Below are 17,733 nucleotides of genomic sequence, written 5' to 3' on the forward strand. Positions count from 1 at the left end.
ATAAGGATATCACATGGCACAACACAACAGGAAGCCCAGAGGCGGGTGGTCCTCTGGAGTCCCTTCTTCAATGGGAGCTTATTCCTCAGGGAGCAGCGGAGGCCACCTGCTTCCTTCCTTGAGTCCAGCAGGAGGGGGAGAGAGGGCCTCCTGGGTCCAACCTAGGCCAACCTAGAGCCTCAGAAGATGCTGCTGTGTGCTGATTGGCTTAGACCAGAGCTCCTGAACCAATCAACTGTCAAGGAATTAGCCGAGCTAAAACAAAGCGGGCACCTACAGCTGGCTCATTCCCCAATCCAGTGCCTGCTACACACTCATAAAAAAGAAGGGCAGGCCTCCCAGGTTCATGCCTGGGAGGCTGAGGTGGGAGGATCACTTCAGCCCAGTAGTTCAAGACTATCTGGGCAACATGGCAAAACCCTATCTGTACAAAAAATACATAAATTAGCCAGGTGTGGTGGCACATGCCTGTAGTCCCAACTACTGAGGAGGCTGAGGTGTGAGAATCCCTTGAGCCTGGGAAGTCGAGGCTGCAGTGAGCTGTGACTGCACCACTGCGAGCCCGCCTGGGCAACAGAGCAAGACCTCATCTCAAAAAAAAAGGAGGATGTTTTGTTCTTGTTTGGAAAAGACCATTCACTGCAGGGACAGGGACAGGGGCTTGGAGACTGAGCCCTCCCTCAGCCAGGCTTGGAGTGTGAGGGGCTGTGTCCACCTCTTCCTGGTGTCTGCCGCATCTAGCAAGCACAGGGCCAGGCACAGCCCAGCATAGTCTGCACCTCCCAATGCCTACAGATCTGCAGATGCACCCACAGACTGATCATCCCATGCCAAGTTCTGTGCTGGGCACTGGGATGCAAAACCTCTGGTAGGGGCCACAGAAAAGAAATAGCACAGGGATAAGATGGCAGCAAATGGCAATAAGGGCCCCATTGTCAGAGGCATGTGAACCAGAGCTACTCCATCTTGAATGGGGCTGGGTAAAATGAGGCTGAAACCTACTGGGCTGTGTTCCCAGATGGTGAAGGCATTCTGAGTCACAGGATGAGATTGGAGGTCAGCATAAGGCACAGGTCATAAAGACCTTGTTGATAAAAACAGGTTGCTATAAAGAAGCTGGTTAAAACCCAAAAAACTAGAATAGCAACAAGAGTAACCTCTAGTCGTCCTCACTGCTACACTCCTACCAGCGCCATGACAGTTTACAGACGCCATGGCAACGCCAGGAAGTTGCCCTATATGACCTATAAAATGGGAGGCGTGAATAATCCACCTTTGTTTAGTATATCATCAAGAAATAACCATTAAAGTGAGCAACAAGCAGCCCTGGGCGTCTCTATGTATAGAGTAGCCACCCTTTTTTATTTGACAGAGTCTCGCTCTGTCGCCAGGCTGGAGTGCAGTGGGGAGATCTTGGCTCACTGCAACCTCTGCCTCCTGGGTTCAAGTGATTCTCCTGCCTCAGTCTCCCAAATAGCTGGAACTACAGGCACCTGCCACCACACCCAGCTAATTTTTTGTATTTTTAGTAGAGACAGAGTTTTACCAGACTGGTCTCGAACTCCTGACCCCACGTGATTCGCTCGCCTGGGCCTTTTGCCTAAAATCCAAGAGCCCTCTCTTGGGGTCTGGATCGGGATCCCTTCCTGTAACACCATGACAACAGAACCAAAGAACAAGATCTGGGGTGAAGGGGTGGGAGATGCTGTGAGACCAGGTGATCAGGGAGGGCATCTCTGAGAAGGTGACAATTAGGCTGAGACCTGAAAGCTGAGAAGGAGCCAGTCACTCTGAGGACAGGGGGCAGAGTGGCTCCCAGCTGAGGGAACAGCATATGCCAGGGCCCTGTGTCAATGCCTGCTCCTGGTGGGGTATCGGGGAATAAAAAGTCACATCAGTCCCTGCTTCTCTTCAAAGACAGGTGACCCACAGCAGCTTCACCCATCATTGCCCAGGACCAGCAACAATGGGCCTGGCCATTAGCAAGAGGATGAACAGACAGGGAAATACTACCGAACAATGGCAGGGGAGGGCTATGGAGACACACGTGGACAGGGACAGGTCCCAAATAGTCCGCTGGACAGAAGCCAGGCGTGGCAGAGTGCATGCTCTGATTCCAGTTAGGTGAAAAGGCAAAACTGTCAGGTGGTGATGGAGGTCAGGCTGGTGGTTCCCTCTGGGGTGTGTGACTGGGAGGGGCACGAGGGAACCGTCTGGAGGGATGGGGGCCATCGGCTGTCTTGCCGACAAACATGTAAGAAATCGTGGGCTATATGCTGAAGATCAGGGCATTTTACCAAATGTAAAATATACATCAAGAAAGTACTAAAAAGAAAAAGTACTAAAAATAAGAGAAGATACTGTGTGGCCTACAAGGAAAGAAAGAATCCCCCTCTCCACAACCCACCCCCTTCAGACCAGGAATCTCCTTGCAAGCTTTGGTCTGAGGTCAGATTCGGGGCAGAAAACAACAGTCCCCGCTGCCTTCCAGAAAAACAACTCCAACCCCATCCCCCATCATCTACAGAGGATGGGGCTGGGGCCTTCCCCCTTCTCTTCTCCTCCCAGTTCCTTCCTCCTCCCTCCTAAAGCCCAAGGTCCAAGAGGGGGTCCCAGGGTGGGGACAGGGTGGACTGGGGAGCAGGGCTGGTAGTTGAGAAAGTCTGGGCGGCCCTCGGTGTCAGGCTGGGAAGGTCCGGGCCTCGCCCACAGCTGGGCTGTAACCCGAGCCTCTGGCTAAGCGGATTTCTCCCAGGGCAGGACCCCCTCCGGTTCTGGAATGCAGCCTGGGGCGGGAGGTGGAGCTGAAGAGGGGGTAACAAAGGGTGAAACCGCTTTGAAACTCCGCTTCCTGTCCCCCACCAGCCCCCAGCCTGAACAAACACGCCCTCTCCTCGCTGGGCCTTTGTTGGGAGAGGTGAGGCTGGCCCAGCGCTGCGGTGGCAGCTTCCGCCCCTGCCAGGGAAAGCCCAGCCAGGCTGGGGTCAGGGCTTCCACCCTCACCACCACCAGCCATCCTCCAGGCCCAGCAGTCCGAAGCCCACCTCCCACTCCACTCTCCCCTTGGCTTCTCGAGGGTTCCGACTGGAGTGGGGGCGGCCAGTGCTAGGTCCACCCAAGTTAGGATCCAGATTGGCCCCCTACACTGGAGACCTGGCTGTCATGGGATCGCACCACCTTCCCAAGAGACACCCTGTCCCCACACCACCACCATGGTGGTCCCGGCCTCACCCCCTGTCCGCTGGGGCTCAGTCTAGCTTTTTCCCTGTCTCCTTCTTACCCTGCACACCCTGAAAACTCATCTCCATCCAACTCCTCCCCACTCTCCCCTCCCAACCCACCATTCCCATGTGCACCCCGGGACCCTAGCACACAAAAGCCCCAAGCCCAGGCTGTCCCATCCAAGTGCCAGGACAAGACCACCAGCCCTGGTCCTCAGAGCCTCCCTGTTCCCGACCCCCTCTGGGACCCTCCCCTCGGCTGCTCACACACCCAGTGACTGTCCTCTGGCCATCCGGCTCCAGCCTCCACTGCAGGGACCCTCAGTCCCCTCCTCAGCCACCAGGCCACAAACCCTGCAGGACAGCCAGGCGCAGCGGATGGGATGGCCTAGCGGCCAGGCCACCAGAGGCAGTCCCAGGGAGCCCCAGCGAAAGGGAAGCAAGGATAGAAGTCATCTTGATGGTAACAGCCCTGAGAAGTAGGGGGTGCCACCGAAGGTGAGCCGAGCTGGAGTGGGCTGGGAGCCTGCCAAGGACCCTGATGGCACCAAACCAGTGGGATATGGCCCAGTTGCGCGGGCCCTGCAGGGCTCCTCAGGACGTCACCCCTCCACCAGCTGTGCTGATTTTACCCACACTGCCCAGGGGTCTCCCCTGGCCTCCGTAGCACTCCTGTGCCATCCCTGCCATGCACTGACCACTTTGAGCTGTCCTTGTCTCCATTGCCCCGCTCCCCTCCCCTGCCCATCTGGACTCCAGGGCCCTGCTAATTGCCATGCACAGGGTGAGAAAAGAAGGAAGGGAGGAAGAGAGGGAGGGAGGGAGGGAGGAAAGAAGGAAGGAAGGGAAGGAAGGAAGGAAGGAAGGAAGGAAGGAAGGAAGGAAGGAAGGAAGGAAGGAAGGAAGGAAGGAAGGAAAGGGAAGGGAAGAGAAGGAAGGAAGGGCTGCTCCACCAACTACCAGGTGCAGGCTGCCCTACCCTTGCAGGTCACGCCAACCCTCTGGGCAGGAACTGGCCCCAGCCTGGTGCTGGTCATTAACTCAATGCCCGGACTCGCCTGGTTAATGAATAATTAAGCTGGACAGAGTCTGACCTCGGGATGACCTTGAGCTCTCCTGCTGCAATGTCCTCCCCCAGTTGGATATATGACCCATTGAGAGCAACCCTGCTCTTCTTCCTCCCTATGAGTAGGTTCTGAATCCTGGGGAAGGACCAGACAGGAGAAGTCCTGACCCCAACCCCTGAGGGCCCTGGCCAGCCCAAGAGGCCACCACTCCAGCACACAGGGCGTGGGGGACTCCTTTCTCTCCACACTCCTTGCATGTGGGCCTCCGGCGCTGAGCGACCCTGGGTCCAGCTCTTCCCCTACCCACAGCCACCCCACCCCTGAGTTTCAGTTTCTCCATCAGTCACCTAAGGAGGATGCGCTCAGCATGACTGTGATTCCCTCCATGTGGCTGTGGAAATGGGTGAGCATGTGGCAGCTGGAGCCAGATGCCTTGGAGACCACTTTGTCATACATAAAACAGACCTTCAGAGCCGTAACCAGCTAGAAAGAAGCCCATAGCAAGCTGGGGGGACTGGGAGGAGGATAGGGTCTGCTGACCCACAGTCCTGGCCTCTTTCCCCTTTATGCTAACCCTCCCTGTTGGGCTTTGTCCATTATTCAATTCATTTATTCATTCATTCATTCAGCAGTTATGTTAGGCAGGCCTCTGCATGAGCGGCCAGGGTGAACCAGGGAGGGTCTTGCCCTTGGGGAGGCCCAATCCAAGGGACAGAACCATCCAGAGCACTCAGCACAGGTTTGCAGAGGACAGAGGCCCCTTCCCCTACCTGAGAGGTGAGAGGGCACCTGCAGCAGGGCCTCTCCCATGCTGAGCCTCAAGGAAGGGAAGAGAAGAGGGAGGCAGGAGCTCCTGGAGGAGCAACCGCAGGAGCAAAGGCCTTGCAGAGAGAATGTTCCATTGGGAAAATTCCTAGCAGTTCGGTTTGCTTGGTTGTGTTGAGACCCAATGAGCCACAGATAAGAATTTTTTAAAAAGACTATAAGAAGCAAAAGGTTTGAAGCCGGGGTTTGAACCTGGGGAGAGTCTTAGTCAGACCTATTAAGTAATTGCGGTTTTTGCAATTACTTTTTTTTTGAGACAGAGTCACTCTGTCGCCTAGGCTGGAGTGCAGTGGCGCAATCTCAGCTCACTGCAACTGTCGCCTCCTGGGTTCAAGTGACTCTCCTGCCTCAGCCCTGCCCCTCCTCGCCACCAGTAGCTGGGATTACAGGCATGCGCCACCACGCCCAGCTGATTTTTGTATTTTTAGTAGAGACAGGGCTTCACTATGTTGGACAGGTGGGTCTCGAACTCCTGACCTCAAGTGATCCACCTGTCTCAGCCTCTCAAAGTGTTGGGATTGACAGGTGTGAGCCACTGTACCTGGCCTACGATTACTTTTAATTGCAAAAGCCACAATTACTTTTGCACCAACCTAATACACTCTGGAAAGACCGCTGTGGCTGCTGCTGCATGAAAAATGACTTGAATGGAACAAAGCCGTAGCCCTGGGTAGCTATAGGGATCACCCAGGCAGAGGGAATGGGGTCTGGATCAGTGGTAGGAGGTAGAAGAAAAGTTGACATATTCCAGCATTATTGGTAATTGACTTTCTTTTTCTTTTTCTTTTTTGAGACGGAGTTTCGCTCTTGTTGCCCAGGCTAGAGTGCAATGGCACAATTTCGGCTCACTGCAACCTCCGCCTCCCAGGCTCAAGTGATTTTCCTGCCTCAGCCTCCCGAGTAGCTGGGATTACAGGCATGTGCCACCACGCCCAGCTGATTTTGTATTTCTTTTTTTTTTTTTTTTTTTTTTTTTTTTGAGATGGAGTCTCCCTCTGTCACCCAGGCTGGAGTGCAGTGGCCAGATCTCAGCTCACTGCAAGCTCCGCCTCCAGGGTTTATGCCATTCTCCTACCTCAGCCTCCGGAGTAGCTGGGACTACAGGCGCCCGCCACCTCGCCCGGCTAGTTTTTTTTATATTTTTTTAGTAGAGACAGGGTTTCACCATGTTAGCCAGGATGGTCTCGATCTCCTGACCTCGTGATCCGCCCGTCTCGGCCTCCCAAAGTGCTGGGATTACAGGCTTGAGCCACCGTGCCCGGCCTTAATTTTGTATTTCTAATAGAGACGGCACTTCTCCATGTTGGTCAGACTGGTCTTTTTTTTTTTTTTTTTTGAGATGGAGTCTTGCTGTGTCTCTCAGGCTGGAGTGCAGTGGTGGGATCTCAGCTCACTGCAAGCTCCGCCTCCCGGGTTTACACCATTCTCCTGCCTCAGCCTCCCGAGTAACTGAGACTACAGGCGCCCGCCACCTCGCCCAGCTAGTTTTTTGTATTTTTTAGTAGAGACGGGGTTTCACCGTGTTAGCCAGGATGGTCTCGAACTCCTGACCTCGTGATCTGCCCGTCTTGGCCTCCCAAAGTGCTGGGATTACAGGCTTGAGCCACAGCACCCGGCGGTCAGACTGGTCTTGAACTCCCTGAGAGGGAAGCATGAAGGAGGAGCAGGTGGGGAAGACGGGGGTGGAGGAAACCTGAGTGGTCCGCAGGGACACCGAGTGGAGGTGTTCAAGGGCAGCAGGGTCTGGCGTTGGGAAGGTGATAGGACCGGAGACAGAAGTCTAGGAGGCCGTGAGTGCGATGGACACTGCCTGGGAGAGCTGAGGTCCAGAACACACCATCAGTTACTCGAGAGCTGAAGCAAGAAGCGCCATGTGGGCAGCCTCAGAATCGACCTGCAGAGAGCCAGCAGGGAAACCGAAGGATGCGTGTCAGAGATTGGGTTAGAGTGACAAGGCCATTGCTTAAAGGTCAAGTCTGGTGAGGCTGGTCTGGGTTCCCCTAGCTGGGGCTGGCACCAGGGTGGAACCATCACAGGATAGTGTATGGAAAGTGGTAGGCATGGGGAGTCCTGGGAGGGTTGGCACCTGTGGGGACAGAGAGTTCTGGGAGAGGAGATTGAGCTTAAAGTGCTTCTCAGGACAGTGGGGGCTAGGTGGCCAGGGGCGGTGTGGAGCTGGCCTTCAGACCTCAGAATGGGGCCGAGGAGGCAGTGATCAGGTCTGGGTGTCTGTGGTGCAGGGGGCAGGGTAGAGGTCCCTGAGGATGATGGGGTGCAGGAAGGGAGAGGCCAGCGTGTTGGCCAGGGTGTCTTTCTGGGTACCCAGAAGGGACGCTCTGAGTGGGGAGAGAGGACTCTGGGTGACCCCAAGTCTTTAGAGGATGAGGGGTCACACCAGAAGGTGAGTAGCTGATCCCCTGTGCAGGGGTGACAGGAACACAGAGGGAGGGCTTTAGGGGTTGGGTGAAGTGTTCTGAATTACTGAGATAGTGCCCGCGAACTGATTTTCTGCACCCGGGACTACACCGCTGTTAGCCAGGGCGCAGCCCAAGGACAGACTTGCTTGTGTGTCTGGCTTGCCTGGGCAGCTCCAGTTGCAGAAGAGGAGAGCCCTGGCCCAGCCCCAGCCTGAACTTTGAAGCCAGGGCTGTGAGATGGAGAAAAGCTCGAGAGAAGCCAGGATCCACAAGCCTGGTCATTGGAGCATGGCGCTCTCAGCAGAGAGACCCAGGCGCAGCTGTGAGGGGCGCACACAGTGGACACAGGAGTGCAGCACGGCTCAGTGAGCTCAGAGGCGCTTGAGAGGCTCCCTTGGCAAGGGTCCCAGGAGATCTCAGCCTGCTCGAGGCTGCGGCAGGCTCCTGCCCCTACCAGCCCTGGAGGCCTGTGGGAAGCAGGAGGAGGCCATTTTCCTGAACCCTAGTTGGGCAGTGTGAAGGCCAGGATGAGGGGGGCAGCTGGGTGGCGCTGGATGGCTTCTGTCTCCCTCCTCAGCATCCCCACCAGGCAACCAGCAGCTGAGCCCCACCCCATTCTCTCTGTCCTCCAGAAAACCCGGAAAAGCATGCTCCTCCCCACGGCAGGCAGTGTACTGTGATCCCTAATGAGTGTGCCCTTGCACACACCCAGGGCACCTCTCAGAATGTGCACAGAGGCACAAGCACCCACAGAAATGTTCGTGCGCTCAGAGGAAGATATCCACACAGACACACATGTGAAGGGGAATTACACACATGCATATGTAAAGAAACCACAAAGGTGTGCACAGAGATTGTGCATGGCACTCATGCATGCACATACACATCAAACATACAGATGTACATACAGCCATTACATATGCACCTGTGTAACTCCTGCAGCCACAAAGATGCCTGTTCCACATGCTTATAAACATTCACAGAAACGTTCACCTGCTCACTAATGTGCACTGAAAACCAAGTACAAACGGATAGACATGGGCACACGTACGATGGACATACAAACATCCACAAAGATGCACATATGCATAAATGCTCACATGCACGCGAACATATACATGGTTGTGCATGTATGGAGCTATTTGCGTTTGTACATCTGTACGTGCAGAGTCAGCATTACACAGACACAGCGACGGAGTGCAGCCCGAACTTTACCCCCAAATACAGCTCCCTGGTATCATCTGTGTTTCGAATTAAAGACCCTTAGACATCAATAGATGCTAGAAGAGACTTTTCCCCTCCCTGCCTAAAGACCAGACAGATCCCCCAAGGAGAACAATTGGTCCCCTGCCCACCCCGCTCCTGTCTCCCAATCGTCCACCTCTCCCAAAGCACAGGCTCAAGTTCCCTTATCTGCCTAGAGTCTGGACCGACCAAAGATGAAGACAGAGACCTCTGGGCCCTTCTCTGAGTTTTCAATAACTAAGCCCATATCACAGGAAGGAAGACAAAGTCTATCAACGAATCTGGACAGACTTCTGTCACAAATGATTGTCTGCTCTGCAGGCTCAGTAGACTTACCATTGGGTGTTCTTTGAGCCCATCGAATTCCCAAAAAAATAGTTTTGTTGTTGTTGTTGTTGTTGTTTGTTTGTTTGTTCGTTTTTTGAGACAGTCTTTCTCTGTCTTCCAGGCTGGAGTGCAGTGGAGGGATCTCGGCTCACTGCGACCTCTGCCTCCTGGGTTCAAGCGATTCTCCTGCCTCAGCCTCCTGAGTAACTGGGACTACAAGCACGTGCTACTATATCTGGCTAATTTTTTGTATTTTTAGTAGAGATGGGGTTTCACTGCATTAGCCAGAATGGTCTTGATCTCCTGACCTCGTGATCCACCTGCCTCGACCTCCCAAAGTGCTGGGATTACAGGCGTGAGCCACTGTGCCAGACCCTAAAAATCATTTACTATCCCCTTAAAGTTACCCATGCTTCCCCACCTCCCTTTCCCCTAAGAAGTAGGGTATGCAAGCATCTGTATCCCACCGGGATACGGGGCAGTCACTCTGACTTTCCCCATGTACAATGCAATAGTAAATTTATATGCTTTTTTTGTATTAATCTTTTTTTTCTTTTTTTTTTTGAGACGGAGTCTCGTTCTGTTACCCAGGCTGGAGTGCAGTGGCACGATCTTGGCTCACTGCAACCTCCGCCTCCCAGGTTCAAGCCGTTCTTCTGCCTCAGGCTCTTGAATAGCTGGGACTACAGGCGAGCGTCACCATGCCTAGCTAATTTTTTGTTGTTGTTTTTGTTTGTTTTTTGAGACAGAGTCTCGCTCTGTCGCCCAGGCTGGAGTGCAGTGGCGTGATCTCAGCTTGCTGCAAGCTCCACCTCCTGGGTTCACATCATTCTCCTGCCTCAGCCTCCCAAGTAGCTGGGACTACAGGCGCCTGCCACCACATCCAGCTAATTTTTTTTGTTTTTTTTGTTTTTTTTTTTTTGAGGCGGAGTCTCGCTCTGTCACCCAGGCTGGAGTGCAGTGGCCAGATCTCATCTCACTGCAGGCTCCGCCTCCCAGATTTACGCCATTCTCCTGCCTCAGCCTCCAGAGTAGCAGGGACTACAGGCGCCCGCCACCTCGCCTGGCTAGTTTTTTGTATTTTTTAGTAGAGACGGGGTTTCACCATGTTAGCCAGGATGGTCTTGATCTCCTGACCTCGTGATCCGCCCATCTCGGCCTCCCAAAGTGCTGGGATTACAGGCGTCAGCCACCGCGCCTGGCCTAATTTTTGTATTTCTAGTAGAAATGGGGTTTCGTCATATTGGTCAGACTGGTCTCGAACTCCTGACCTCGTGATCTGTCCGCCTCAGCCTCCCAAAGTGCTGGGATTACAGGCGTTAGCTACCACCCCAGGCCTAATCTGACTTTTTGTGAGGTGATTTTTCAGCAAACCTTCAAGGGTGAAGGGGAAGCTTTCCCTTCACCCTTACAACAGTCCTGTCCATTATGGCCACAATGCACATTAACTTATATACATACGGAGATGTGCGTGCAAGTATGCACGTGTCCTCATGCTTAGAAAAGCCTAACTAGGCCGGGCGCAGTGGCTCAAGCCTGTAATCCCAGCACTTTGGGAGGCCGAGACGGGTGGATGACGAAGTCAGGAGATCGAGACCATCCTGGCTAACACGGTGAAACCCCATCTCTACTAAAAACTACAAAACTAGCCGGGCGACGTGGCGGCCGCCTGTAGTCCCAGCTACTCGGGAGGCTGAGGCAGGAGAATGGCCTAAACCCAGGAGGCAGAGCTTGCAGTGAGCTGAGATCCGGCCACTGCACTCCAGCCTGGGCGGCAGAGCGAGATTCCGTCCCAAAAAAAAAAAAAAAAAAGAAAAGCCTAACTAGGCCAGACGTGGTGGCTCACGCCTGTAATCCCCAGCACTTTGGGAGGCTGAGGCGGGCGGATCACGAGGTCAGGAGTTCGAGACCAGCCTGGGCAACATAATGAGATCCCATTTCTTAAAAAAAAAAAAAATACACACACACACACACACACACACACACACACACACACACACACACACACAAATTAGCCAGGCATGGTGGCACGCACCTGTCGTCCCAGCCACTCGGGAGGTTGAGGTGGGAGGATCCCTTGAGCTAGGGAGATGGAGGTTGCAGTGAGCCGTCATCCAGTCTAGGCAACAGAGATCCTGTCTCAAAAAAAAAAAAAAAGGCTAACGAAAGGTGTACATACACATTCCTTCAGATACTCACCCAGATATACATGTGTCAGCTTCACTGAAAACTATGAGGGCCAGGGCCATGACCCCCCTGGCTCACGGCTGCGTGTCTGATCCCTGCTACAGAGGTCTGCTAGGCAGAGTACCGGGGAACAGTCTAGGAAAAGGCTCGGGGCAGAAGTATGACAGATGGGTGTGAGGAGTGGCCCAGTGTCCCATGTGGCTGGAAATGAGACACAGGTCGGGGGCCAGGGAAGGAAGGGAAAAACAGGACTGAGGATGGGAAGGGCCTGGTTGGCCATGGCCTTGAGTATGATTCTAGGGAATGGGGTATTCAGGGCCCAGCAGCTCCGTGAAGTTCATCTTCCTCCTACTCTCCTCTTCCTCCTCTCCTTCACTCCTTGCACTCCTCTGCTCACCCCCGTGTGTCATGATGGCAGGTGGAATGTCAGATATTGATGGAGGGGCAAACACAGGGCAGGAAGGTGGTCAGTGCCATGGAAAACATGTGGCTTTGTGGCCTTGTAGCCAGGTAGGCAGGTCTTGTTTGAAATCCTGGCTCTCTCTCCATACTGGAAGACCTGGCCAAGTCACTGATTTTCTGTGTGCCTCAGTGTTCCTAGGGCCAGGGAGAAGACCAGAAAGTTTTTGTTTGTTTGTTTGTTTGTTTGTTTGTTTGGAGATGGAGTTTTGCTCTTGTCGCCCAGGCTGTAGTGCAGTGGCGCAATCTCAACTCACTGCAACCTTCTGCCTCCCAGGTTCAAGGATTCTCCTGCCTCAGTCCCTCAAGTAGCTGGAATTACAAGCATGCGCCATCATGCCTGGCTAATTGCTTGTATTTTTAGTAGAGGTGGGGGTTCACTATGTGGGCCAGGCTGGTCTTGAACTGACCGCATGTGATCTGCCCACCTCAGCCTCCCAACGTGCTGGGATTACAGGCGTGAGCCACCACATCCGTCAACCAGATGGTTTGTTTGTTTGTTTGTTTTTAAGACAGAGTCTCATTCTATCACCCAGGCTACAGTACAGTGTTGTGATCTTGGCTCACTGCAACCTCCGCCTCCCAGGTTCAAGCGACTCCCCTGCCTCAGCCTCCCTAGTAGCTGGAATTACAGGTGCCCACCACCACACCAGCGAATTTTTTGTATTTTTAGTAGAGATGGGGTTTCACCATGTTGGTCAGGCTGGTCTTGAACTTCTGACCTCAAGAGATCTGCCCCGCCAGGCCTCCCAAAGTGTTGGGATGACAGGCGTGAGCCACTGCACTTGGCCAACCAGATGGTTTTGATCCTGCGATGCCATGGCTAATTCTCTCTCAGAGGCCCCTGTCAGCAGGCGCTTCTTTTTTTTTTTTTTTTTGAGACAGAGTCTCGCTCTGTCGCCCAGGCTGGAGTGCAGTGGCCAGACCTCAGCTCACTGCAAGCTCCGCTTCCCGGGTTCACGCCATTCTCCTGCCTCAGCCTCCGGAGCAGCTGGGACTGCAGGCGCCCGCCACCTCACCCAGCTAGTTTTTTTGTATTTTTTAGTAGAGACAGGGTTTCACCGGGTTAGCCAGGATGGTCTCCATCTCCTGACCTCATGATCCGCCCGTCTCGGCCTCCCAAAGTGCTGGGATTACAGGCTTGAGCCACTGCGCCCAGCCAGCAGGCGCTTCTATAGTTACACGAATCCCAGAAACCAGCCAGGTGTGCTCTTCAGACCTGGGGAAGCTGGAGTCAGAGCCCTCTCCAGTGGGCACATGTCTGGGCTCCCTGGAGACCCACTGCAGTTAGGTGAGGGCTCAGTTCCCCCAGGGCCTCACTCTGGTCTTCTGCCAAATGGGATGTTTGCTCCTACCTCACAGGCTGCTGTCTGTGAGCCACCAGCAGCTCGGAGAAGTGGCACTTTTTTTTTTTTTTTTTTTTTTTTTTGAGACAGAGTCTTGCTCTGTTGCCCAGGCTGGAGTGCAGTGGTGCGATCTCAGTTCATTACCACCTCTGCCTCCTGGGTTCAAGCGATTCTACTGCCTCATCCTCCTGATCAGCTAGGATTACAGGTGTGTGCCATCAGGCCCTGCTAATTTTTGTATTTTCGGTAGAGATGGGGTTTCACCTTGTTGGTCAGGCTGGTCTTGAACTCCTGATCTCATGTGATCTGCCCGCCTCAGCCTCCCAAAGTGCTGAGATTCCAGGCATGAGCCACAACGCCCGGCCCCCAGTGGCACTTTTTGTTGAAGTGTGACACATACACAGAAATGTATCCCAGGTGTTCAGTTCTGTGAACCTTTACAAAGTGAACTCATCAGTAATACCCATGTCCAAATCAAGAATAGAATAAAGCGTGCTCCCCAGAAACCAGGGGAGGACCAGTTTTTACAGGACATAAGGTATCCCCAGTCCCAACAGGCCAGCTTGCCCCTCTGTCATTTTCTGTGTCCCCTTGCAGCGAGCAGGGGGAGTACAGAGGGGAAGAGGCAGGAGCTGTGACCCCCAGCACTGGCCTCCAGCGCTCCCGCCCTGCCTCTCCTCACCATCAGGCCAGCGGAGGGGCTAGCCATCGCCTCCCCTGTCACCAAGGAGACCTTCTTCTGGATCCTGAGGACGCCTCTAGAATCCCATCTGGGGAGCCAGGAAAGTTGGGAGAGGGAGAACACAGGGCCCCTTTGAGCCGCTTGTTGGACACTGCCCAAGGACTCACGGCTTATAAAGGAAGACTTGAACCCAGGGCTGTCCCCAGCAAAACCCACAGCCACTACAGCATTGGGCGTCACTATCTCCATTTTACAGAATAGGAAACTGAGGCTCAGAGAGGCCAAGAACAAAGCCAGACCTCTGAAGCAGGACTTCTGCATGCAACACCCATGGACGAACAGGAAGACACAGGCTTGCAGCCAAGGGGCCGACTTGAGCCTGTCCCTCCGCGATTGAGTACTTTCTGTGTTCCTCTACCTTCAGGAAGGAGCGTAACCTCCTTCACAGCACGCAAGCCCTCCACAGCCTGGCCCTGCCAGCCTCATCCTCCTCACCTGTCCTCAGCACACCAGCCTTTCTCTGTTTCTGCAATGCTCAGAGCTCCTTTTGAACTTGGGCCTTGGCTCATGTCGTTTCCCTGCGAAGCCTGCTCTTCCCTGCCCCTGCCTCGCCCTACCTTCAAATGTCGCTGACTCTGGGAGTCTTCCTCGTGACCCACCCACCCCACATATCCTGTCAGTCCCTTTGAACGCCCCCCAAGGTGTAGGTGCATGGCCTTACAATGGTTTGCTTAATACCTATCTTGCTCCAAGAGAGCTGGGACCGGGCTGTCTTTGTCCTCAGCTGTATCTGCTGTGCCCAGCCCAGTCCTGGCACACAGTAGATGCTGGATGAAGATGTGCTGAGGGCCGAGTGAGGTGGCTCACGCCTGTAATCCTAGCACTTTGGGAGGCTGAGTGGGCCAATTGCCTGAGCTCAGGGGTTCGAGACCAGCCTGGGCAACATGGTGAAACCCCCATCTCTGCTAAAATACAAAAACATTAGCCAGGCATGGTGGTAACACACCTGTAATCTCAGCTACTCAGGAGGCTGAGAGGCGGGAAAATTGCTTGAACCCGGGAGGTAGAGGTTGCAGTGAGCTGAGATCACACCACTGCACTTCAGCCTGGGTGACAGAGTGACTTTTTCTCAAAAAAAAAAAAAAAAAAAGTTCTGAGACTCTGAGATGCATGAGGCTGTGACTGGCAGGCAGAAGGGAGCCCAGAGGAGCCCTGAGGGACATAAGACCCAATAACGTCTTTGTAGGAGGCCTGGGGAGGGGCAGGGCCTTGCTCAAGGTCACACCACTTAGTGGAGCCTCAGGATTGGAACTCACATCCCCTGCTCTCCAGCCTGCAGCCTCCCTCCCAAATGCAGCCTAGTGCTGGGAAAGGAGAGGGCGGCGGGCTGGCTCTAAGCAAAGACCCTCCCCTTCTCCTCTTTGCTTCCCTCTCCTTCCTCTGCCCCTCCCCACTCTTCCTCTCCAACCAGGAGGCTGCCGAGGCCATGGCTCAGCGAGGGCTGAGGAGCCCTGACCTCCACCCAGGCTCCGGGATCTGTCAGCACCACTCTGCTAAGACCTGCCAAACCTCCGCACCCCCGCAGGCTGACAGGGCTGCAGGTGCCAGCGCTGACCTCCCGCTGCTCCGGTCCCTCCCCTTCCGCAGGCACCCCCCCCCCCCCGCCCACCGCCACCTGCAGCCGGGTTCTGGGGTCCTCCTGGGCCACCTGCTTACTGTGTGTCCCTGGACACGGCATCTCCCCTCGCTGAGTTAGTTTCCTCATTTGTAAAACGGGGATATGACCAGTCTCCTAGAGTGACTGGGAAGACCGGTGGTATTAACGCAAACTACAGCCTGGCAGCTTCCAGGCGAACTCACTTCTCAGGATGCCTCTCCTGCTGTCCTCTCAAAGCGGGGGACGAAGCCACCATCACCCGGTTTACAGATGAGGAAACTGAGGCTCAGGGAGATCTGGAAACCTTCCCAGGCAGCTGGGCTCCGAACCCAGGCCTGCGAGCACAAGGGCTGGCTCCCGCCCCTGGCCCTGGTCCCTCCTCCCCCGGGGCAGGGCCCGGCCGTGCCAGGCGCTCGGTGACAGCCCCCGCGGGGGAGGCCAGGCTGGGAAAGGAGAGGGCAGCGGGCGGGGGCGCCTGGCCGCGCGGGGTCGGCCGCGGGTCGATACGGCGGCAAGGATGAATGGGAGAGGGGAGCGCGGGCGGGAGGAGGAGGTAGGAGCGGGAGGAGGGAGAGGCCGGGGCAGGGGGAGGGCCCGCCCCCGCCGCCCCCCAGGCCTCCGCCCAGCCCAGCGGGCCCGGCCGGGTCTGCAGCCGTCAGCGCGAAGCGCGGCCCCGCGGCCCCACCGAGGGATCGATAACTAATTTCACCGCGGCAGCCGCCCCAGTTTTTTCCCGATAATTGCGCGCCGGCAGCTGCGAGCGAGGCCCCCAGCCCGGCGCGCAGCCCCGCCCGCGCGCGATCAATTGACACCGCCACCGGGCGGCAGGAAAACTCATTTTTCTCTCCCTCCCTGGCTCCGGGAGGGCGCGGGCTGAGCTCTGCCAAGGGCCCGGGGCTGCGCGGGGCCGGGGCCGGGGCCGGGGCCGGGGCCAGGGCCAGGGCTGGGGAGGGAGGGCAGGGCCCGAGGGGAGGCGGGCGCAGGTTTGGGAAGGAGGCTTTCAGGGAATCCAAGGCTGCGGGGTGCCTCAGTTTCTCCACTCTACCATAGGGGTGTAGCCAAAGGCGTCAGGGACCTGGGGTGCGGGCGGGGCTGTCCCAGCCCTTCTCAGCTGCTGGGGTGGCGGACTGGCTGTGGGAGGAAGGGTTAAGTCAAGCGCCGCGGCGGCCTGAATGCGTGGGTTCGACTCTGGACTCCCACCAGGGACCACAGTGTGAGGTTGCATCCATTCCTTCCCTTCCTCTCTTCCTCTCTGAGCCTCAGTTTCCCCATCTTCCGAAAGGGGCCTGGCATATCCTGGGCAGGTAGATAGTGGATCAGAGGCAGTGAGGTGCCCACAAGGAAGTGCTCCCCACACGGTGGCTTGGAGGAAATCCTCCTTCCTCAGCAGGAAGGAGGCCCCCTGTGGGCCAGGCACTGTTATAGGCCTTCGGGGTGAGGACCGAGCAGTGACCATAGCTGACAAAACCCCTACCCTTGTGGAAGGGACATTCTGCTGAGGCCATGGTCGTACAGTACCCAAGTAAGCAGTGAGAAGATGCCATGTGCCATGGAGAAAAACGAAGCAAGGTCAGCAGGACAGGGCGTGGCGTGCAAAGGCAATGCAGCCCCCAGGACCCACGGTGGGCCTCACCCCAGGCCCTCCTTGCAAAGCTTGGAGCTGCTCACTCCCAAACTGCCGGTTGTTCAAGGTCACGGGAAACCTGCAGACTTGGCATCCTCCGAGGAGGGTGGCCAGGAAGAGGGAGACCAAGAGGAAGTAGAAGCCAGGAGGTGGGGTGGGACAGTCTCCCTCTGGGAGTCCGTAAGAGGGCCAGAGAGAGAGAGACGGGTGGGGACTGGAGGGCACCAGGGGAAAGGAGGTACAGTCAGAGCTCCAATGGACACGGTGTCCTGGGGGGTCTGGTCAAGAGAGACTTGGGTTTGCTGTCCTGGCCCCAGCTGGGCCAGTGAGGCCCAGGGAAGGGCAGGGACTTGCCCAAGGCCACAGTACGTATGGGGGACAGAGATGGGCTCCTAGATCCTGCCACCAGGCACAGAGAAGGGCAAGAGGGGCCAGAGAGGAAAGGAGGAAAGAGACTCATGGAGCAGAGGCGCCATTCTCTGTTTAGAGGGCCAGGAGCCCCAGCGTACTTCCCAGAGGCCAGCTAAAGCTTCCTGGGAGCTCCATGGGAAGTGCTGGGACTTCTATAGGACTCAGCATGACTCAAAGGGCCCTGGGGAATGTGTTCTGTTCCCCAGTCCCCCACCCCCCAGCTACGAGAATGACAGAGGCTCCCTGATGGAGGTGGGTAAGCCGG

Source organism: Rhinopithecus roxellana, chromosome 16 (genome assembly GCF_007565055.1).
Source record: "Rhinopithecus roxellana isolate Shanxi Qingling chromosome 16, ASM756505v1, whole genome shotgun sequence".
NCBI lineage: Eukaryota > Metazoa > Chordata > Mammalia > Primates > Cercopithecidae > Rhinopithecus > Rhinopithecus roxellana.